At 40.1% G+C, this 8,014-nt stretch overlaps 1 pseudogene; it reads right to left on the minus strand.

Moving 5' to 3' along the window:
• Positions 1-1,339: 1,339 nt before the first annotated feature.
• On the minus strand, positions 1,340-6,455 carry LOC140343906 (olfactomedin-4-like; annotated as a pseudogene).
• Positions 6,456-8,014: the final 1,559 nt, after the last annotated feature.

The following is an 8,014-nucleotide window of genomic DNA, read 5'->3' on the forward strand; positions in this document are numbered from 1 at the left end:
AAAGACAGTAGGATCAAGCTATTACAGATTATTGATTATTTTTTGTCTTCACTCCAGACCCTATGTCTTGTGCCACTCATTTTCTACCCTGAATTGTTTTCCTAGTCCTAAACTAGTCATTCAACCTGAATGTAAATTGAATGTAAATTAAATAAATTGAATTCATTACTTTTAGCGAAACTGACCTAATTAAACATTAGTGGTTCAAGAGATAATTAAACATGTGAAGGTCCCCCAAAATCTGCATCAGGCTGGATTAACTATATTTATGTCTTGATACTAAACCATAACTGATCATACTGATCTTTAAAGGAGACGTATAAGGACTTGTTTTAATATTACTGTCATGTTAAATAAAGAAACCAGCTGGTGACCAGAAAGACGTGCATTCACTTTTCACAATTTTCCTGGTAATAAGTTCTAAGAAATCAAAGCTCTAGCACTGCATGTCTGCTCGCTCCCACTCCCTGAAGTTTTTCTTCATCCAAAATATATGATGGGTTTAATCACTTGTGAATAGTGTGTGGATGGGGACAAGCAAGCTTGAAGAAAACCAGGGTGGCCCAACTGTCTTACCAGTTGGAGCACTGAAAACTCATATAGTGCACTTTATACTTATCAATCGATTTTTTTCGGGTTTAGCTCTTTGTCCTGCTTTTGGCTTTCCTAACTTTGAAACAACCTAGATAAAACTCAGCACATACTGCATACTTCTTTCAGTTGGTTACCTACTATTAGGGATGAGCGAGCAAGTTTTTAAAACTCGATCTCGCAGCGAATTCGTCCATTCTCGCTTACTGAATTTAAAGCGAGAACAGCCAGTGTATATTCGCCTATCGCGGTCATATTTAAAAATTAACCTCTAGTGCCGGGGATCACACATCTTCGCAATGAATGCGGCCTCTAGTGTCCCGGGGATTGCAAAGAGGAGGATTCCCTGTGAATCCTACGGTTAAAATTTCCAATGGTTTCGTGAAATCGGTTTGCTGAAATTTTGCAAAACCATCTAAAGTTCAGGGAAATTTTTGCGAGAATGCCAGAGGCTCATTCCTACTTACTGTCTAGCAAAGCCAGAAGCTGGCTAATATCACTAGAATTTGCACCTTTAGATGTCAATAATGGCAAATCACATGATTGTTCCCTAGGTTCACTTTAATGATGGCTGTTACTTATCATTGTTAGAATCAGCTAGGGTTCCCACTAACAGTGAAATCACCCCAGGGCAATTGTTTTCTATAAATTGGGAGAGATAGTAATTTGGTATTTATTGTAATTATGCTTCCCACAAACATCATCAACCCAAAATCTAGTAACTTTAATATATTTAGATGTTTAATGTTTATGACAGGTTCTCCTGTGGTCTAAAGAAAAGATCATAGTAGCCAAGTATCCATCATTCTACATATAGAGCTTGTGATCATAGGGTTGTGGTTTACACTTTGTAGATTCTCCATCATCTTGTCAAAAACTATGCTAGTTTTCAACTCCAAATCATAAAAGCATTGGTAACAGCAGGTTTGTACTGGGTAGTAGTCCAAGTTTTTTCCATGGCCAGAGTGATTGGGTTTAATTTACTTATGACTTTGTTTCCAGAATTCTGCTCTGTAGAGTAGATGATCCATAACCTCTCTTCGTCGCTAGCCAGGTCAATGTCTTGCCAAAGAGATGATGAGTAGGAAAAGCGGTTGTTGAAAGTGGCATCGGACAGAGTCTTCCTCTCCACTGTTCCAGTGTCTAAATTGTACTTGCAGATGTCCCTTGTGTTGTAGCAGTTGTAATACATGGAGGTATTGAACAACACCATACCTCCACCTTGACTGCTACTAGTATAATCTATGTTGTTGCGGGGCAAATTTTATTAAGGACCATATCTGAAGGTCTCTTGTAGAGCAAGAGATTATCATAAATTGGGTAGGATCAAATAATGTTCATAGTACAAGCATCTGTGGTTAGAGGAGCTACCCAGTATAAATCCTGTCCAGCACCTACAAAGGTGTCTTTACCCCAACCTCCAAACCTGTAGGAGAATCTCGGCCAGTTCAACTGCACCATAAGCGGCTTACTGATGTTTTTAGGATGGCCATGATTGCAGGTGTCTGTGGAATGAGAAATTATATATACTGAAACTTTCTAATCAGTGGGCCAGTCAAAGTAAAAAATGCCCTGAGGAAAATGGCCAGTGGGAGTAAACAATCCTAGCACCTGCAGACATTAGTAGGACAAATAATGTTTCATTTTTGTTGGAATAGTGCCCCATCCAAAGTATTGCCCTATTGCTGGTGGGAATTTAAGGGATAGTTTTCTTATCTTCTTTAGGCGAAAAAATGGTCCTTCATTGGCGTTAGTGGGAGAAATAGATTCCCAAGGGCCAGTGAAATTAGACCCATGGCTGTCAGTTTATGAGGATGACTGTCGTAAAATGACATTCACCTAAACGTTTATCATTAGCTGTGGTACAGTGCTAGGTTAATTATGGGTAAAAGGAGTATAAAAAATGATATGAAAATGTGCAAAGCAGGGTAGCAGGGATTATGTGACCAGCCTATGTTTTTGAACGTCAGTATTTCAACCCTATGACTTATTTAATAATTCCAGCAATTCAGTTGTAAAATTTATGCAAACATAAAAGCAAATAATTTATATATTGTAGTTAACATGTGCTGTAATGTGATAGGTGTGCTCTTTTGTTTTTCAGGCTTTTTCGTTTTGTTTGTTTTTTATTTTTACTTGCGATATAGGGGAAAAAAGTATCCTGTAGTCAACAGAGGTAATATGGTCATGGTTAATAAGATGCCTTGGGATTTCAGGACAGTGGATACACTGTTCCTAATTTATCAAAGCTCTCCAACACTAGAGAAGAAAGACAATCATGGAAGAACCTAGGTGATCCAGCAAACTTGGAAAGGATTTTGCCCAAGAATAAAAATAAAACTTGCCAAATAATAGCAAATGAATTTAAGAAATCCATTACAGTCTTGCTGGATCACCCATGATAGTCTATCTTTAATAAAAGCCCTCTGCATTGCCAGTTACCAACAGGAAGTTACAAGCTCACCTGAATTCTGGCAAGATTAGATATCATTTTACTTTTCTAAACAGACAAATATATGATTGGAAGCATTTTATACCAACAGACCAAAGGAGAGCAAGTTACAAAAGTTTGTGGTTAGAATTTATGCCTGCATAGAGGTAGAAGCCAGCCAAAAGATTTTATTTTCTTAGGTTAGATCTATAGAAATTTCATTCTGATTGGAGAGTTGCTGACTGTTAAGGCGATTTCCTATTGATCCCAGACCAATATTTCCCTCTCTATCGTGACCTCGGTTTTCATCGCGTTGGGAGCAGTGATTAACACAACACGCAACTTAAGCATATATAGTTATATCCTGTCTCAGAACTTTATTTTCACATCACAGTTTATATAGTCAGACAACCAGGTGGAAGACACTTAGTAGTTAGTCAGTAACAAGAAACTTAATTAACAACTTCGCCGAGCAAGATGTTTCAAGGTAAAGCTGCGTACACACGTCAGATTTTTATCGCCCGATAATCAGCATCGGCCAGATATCGGGCGAAAATCTGCCGTGTGTACAGTCGGTGTCGTCCATCATCCGAACGACCGTCCTGGCGGATCCACGGACGATGGATGACAACAGACAAAACGACAAAAATTGCTATAGATGAAGAGTGTGAATCTAAATAGGGAACTTGCGTCTGGTGAGTGTTGGCGCTGGACCAGGGCCTTACAGTGTTTTAAACTTTACACAAAACTGAAACAAAAATATTGTTTGTTAACTGGGTGCACTTGAAATCCATTACACTTTTCAAAATACCTCCACAAAGAGTGTTTCCAACAAGGTGCTGGACCCAATAAAGGACTCTTTAAGCCTGATCACCAAAGATTCTATGTCTTTGATCTCCATTTTAACAATCTCAAAGTCCAGTTCAGTGTACAACAAACCACCCATCTCAATGGTCTCCACATGCCGTGTCAGGTTCTTCAGCTTAATAATACACTCATTCAATGTGGCTTGGTAATTTTGTATCTAGAGAAGAAAATGAATTACTATTTGCTCTGTAAAACTGAAGCTAGAACTCATAATAATAACATTTTTATTATTATGATTACTAATAATAATAAACAGTATTTATATAGCACCAACATATTATGCAGCACTGAGAAAATGACAGACAGATACAGTCACACAGGAGGAGAGAACCCTGCTAAGAAGAGTTTACATTCTAAGAATTGGGGGTAGTAGCACACAGAAGGTGGGGGATATGGAATAGTGGCTACGTAGTGAGGGTTTAGGATACAGAAGAAGTAGGTTAGTTTGAAAAGATGGGTTTTGAGTGCTCTTTTAAAGGAGCAGAAAGTAGGAGCAAGCCAAAGAGGACCATTCTAGTAAATTGTAGTAGCTCTAGAATAGTTTTTAAGCTGTGCGTATGACAAAATTTTGAGTAAGTCATCAGTAGGTCATTGAAGGAGCGAAGAGAGCAGCTGGGAGAGTATTTTTATATCAGGTCAGAATGGTAAGTGGGACAAGAACTGTAAAGGGGTTTTAAGAAAAAGTACAGGAGCTTGAATTTGATTTAACACGGAAGCCAGTGAAGAGAACTATAAAGAGAGGCAGCAAAAGACGAGTGTTCTGAAGGATGGATGAGTCTGGCTGCAGCATTTATAATAGATTGTAGAGGAGAGAGTCAGGTTATTGGAATACCAGAGAGGAGGATGTTACAGTAGTCCAGACGAGAGATCATAAGAGCATGTACAAGGAGTTTGGTGGTTTCTGGGGACAGGTATGGGTGGATTTTGGAGATGTGGCGCAGGTGAAAGTGACAGGACCTGGAAATGCTCTTAATATGGTTAAATGAGAGGGCAGAATGAAAGGAGACGCCAAGACAACATGCCCGAGGCGATACTGAGAAATATGTCAGGGGATATTGGAAATTGAGGGGGGTGGTGGAGATAATGAGTTCTGTTTTATCAAGGTTGAGTTTCACGTTGAGGAGGTGATAAACAGTGTCAAAAGCAGAGGAAAAATCTATGAGGAGGAGGAGGGAAAAGTTGCCTTGTGACTTAGTTCTGACAAGGTCATTGGCCAGTTTAATTGGATTGGGCAGATCAAAAGCCAGACTGGAGAGGATCAAGGAGGGAGTTGCTGTTCAGGTAGTCATTGAATCTTTTATAGACAAGGCACTCAAGAAGTTTGGAAACAAATGGGAAAAGAGAGATAGAATGGTAGCTGGAAGGTAGGGAAGGGTTTAGTGAGTGTTTCTTCAGGATACGAAGAATAATGGCATACAGAAGGGTAGATACCAGTAGTAAGGGAGAGGTTGAATAGTTCGGTTAGGGCAGGGGCCAGGGTGGAGGAATGGGCACCGAGTAGATCAGAGGGGATTTGGTCAAACGGACAGGAAGTGGATGGGGAAGTTGAAAGACAAGAGGAGACTTCATCCAGAGTAACAGGGATAGATGATCAGTGTTATTAATGATTCATATATTACATTACATTACAGTACAGTACACAGTTTGACTCTTTCAAAAGTGCTGGTTGACAGACTAATATGCTTATGGGAGCCTTTTGAACACACAGAACCTTTGTGAACAAAAGCTGCTAGTCTGTAATTCTGGCATTCTTTCTTCAGTTAATTGCTACAAAACAAATACAGTTACAAGGATTCCTGGCTACTCTCCAGCTTCTAATCTGTACACTTGTTTTTCTGTGCAGCAAGCATTTTTAGCAATGGCAGCCCTTCTTTTTCTCTCACCTTTTGTGGTGATGCATTTTTTTTGTAGTCCCCATACCTGACCCCTAGTTGCCCCATCAGTCTTTTATCACCTGTACCCATTTGTAATATCCTTGGAAAAACCACAGGGGCACATGCAGAGATCCCCTGAGCTTAACAGTTTGTGAACATTACTTTTGCCCTTCCATTGGTCTAATGAAAATCCCCTTATCTAAATTAGCTCCCCATAGGAATAAATGGGTCTGGAGACAGCTTGTATTGAGCCAGGTGGGACTATTTTGAGAATTTGTTTTGCAGCCTCCTCAGTAATAAGTTTCTGGATTAGGAGTAAAATACTGAAATGGACTGGGTAGGAGGGAATTAGGGTCATCATAAGTCATAAGGCAACATGACATCTAGCAATTTAATAGCAGCATATAGCAAAATTCTACTCATGCTTTTTCTTTTGCAACAGAATATTAACTGTCATAAATAGTGGTTTGAGTTCAGGTCCCCCAGCAGAAACAAATCAAAGCAACTTTTACAATGCAACATTGTAATGGCACAAAGTACCCCAATGCTATGGTACACAAAAAAACACAGTTTACCCTATTTATTTTTTCATGGTCACTGGCACTCAGCTTCTGGCTGGATAGCTCCAGAGCGTCCCGCCGATCTGCAGAGAATGTATCATCAGTAGGCATGAGCGAGAATGCCTCTGACATTCTTGCGAAAATTTCCTTGAACGTCCGATGGGTCCGCAAAAGTTCAGCGGACCGATTTTGTGAATTCCATTGAAGTGCAGGTTCCCACGGTCACAGGGCTGTACTTATTGATTGTGGCTAATTAAAATATAATGCTAACGAACCCTTCATAATTAGGTGCTGTTGACACATTTTCATGACAATATGAATATTGTGGAGATGGTTAAAGGGCAGAGCACCCAAAAGTATGATATCCCATATAAGTAAAGTCTGTTCAGCCATTTAGTGGATATTTCTAACACATGGTGGTTTCCAGCAGAAGGATTCCCCTGCCATAGTTTCTAGCTTTGTTCTTGGTCACCTCAAAATTTTGGTTGTTCACAATATTGCCACAAAATGCATTACAAAGGCTTACTCGTGTGGATGGTGATGCAGTGGTGTAACTTTTTAATACCCGCATGTGAACTCCAACCACTTTGGCATCCATGGCAGTTGACACCCAAAGGCTTTGCTCAATACACAACTATAAGACAGTGCAAGTAGCATCTGAGAATATGGGATCTACCATGAATGTATCATTAAACTCAATATTACAGAACATGGGGTAGCAGTAGACCCTACTTAGAAAAAGCCTACTCAGCAGGTATGGAAGCCAGGAACTGAACTATAGAGCTATGCAACTGCTGGGGGGTGAAATAATAATAGCTGCAATATTGCCTTTTGTTAAACTGACTCTGTGTATTTTAGAAACCTAAACTAGAACAAGACAGGTAATACCTGTTAAAAAGCTCTAATAAGATGCAAATATGCAGGATACTTACTATACGAGGGGGTGCTAAAAAGTTCCTGGCTTTTCCCAAAAAGAAGAGAGCCAGAGTTATGAAATAACACATTTATTCAACATATTCCCCCCTGATACTGATGCACTTGGTACAGCGTAGTTGCAGCCTTACTAAACTGTTGAAATAAAAGTACTTTGGTTGGGCTGCAAACCAGCTCTCAGTGGCATCTTTGACGTCAGAAATGTCCTCAAAACGCAGGTTGCCGGGTCAGTTGAGGTTAGGGGGGGGGGCTCACTGCAGGGCTCATCTTTAACAGTGAAATGCCCAGTCTTGAAACGAGATGTCAAGGTTTTGACAGTGCTTTAAGAAGGACACTTCTCCCCCAGTGTTTGTGACATCTCAGTGTGAATGTCCTTTGCTGACTTTCCCTGGAGAAACAAAAATTTCATGACGGCCCGTAAGTCCAACGACGTGAAACATGCTTGTGCCTCTGCCGTCACAGCTTTTCACTAAAAGAAAAAACAGTTTTAGGAAATGCAATGACCTGATATTTGCACAGTTACATACTAAGATATTAGGATGCCATACTCCCCCACACTCATTTTTCTATTTCATCTGGAAGGGGGCAAAGCCAGGAACTTCTCAGCACCTCCCTGTAGTGGCTGCATGAGTCTGCAGCAAGCCCACAGTGAAGATCATCAATGTAAGCATCTTGCTCCCTTCTTGGTTCTTACTGCTGTCCCTACTATGTCCTAAGACACTGTCCGGTGTATTTATGAGGACAATTATTGGGGGGAG

This window comes from Pyxicephalus adspersus, chromosome Z (assembly GCF_032062135.1).
Source record: "Pyxicephalus adspersus chromosome Z, UCB_Pads_2.0, whole genome shotgun sequence".
In the NCBI taxonomy this organism is placed as follows: domain Eukaryota; kingdom Metazoa; phylum Chordata; class Amphibia; order Anura; family Pyxicephalidae; genus Pyxicephalus; species Pyxicephalus adspersus.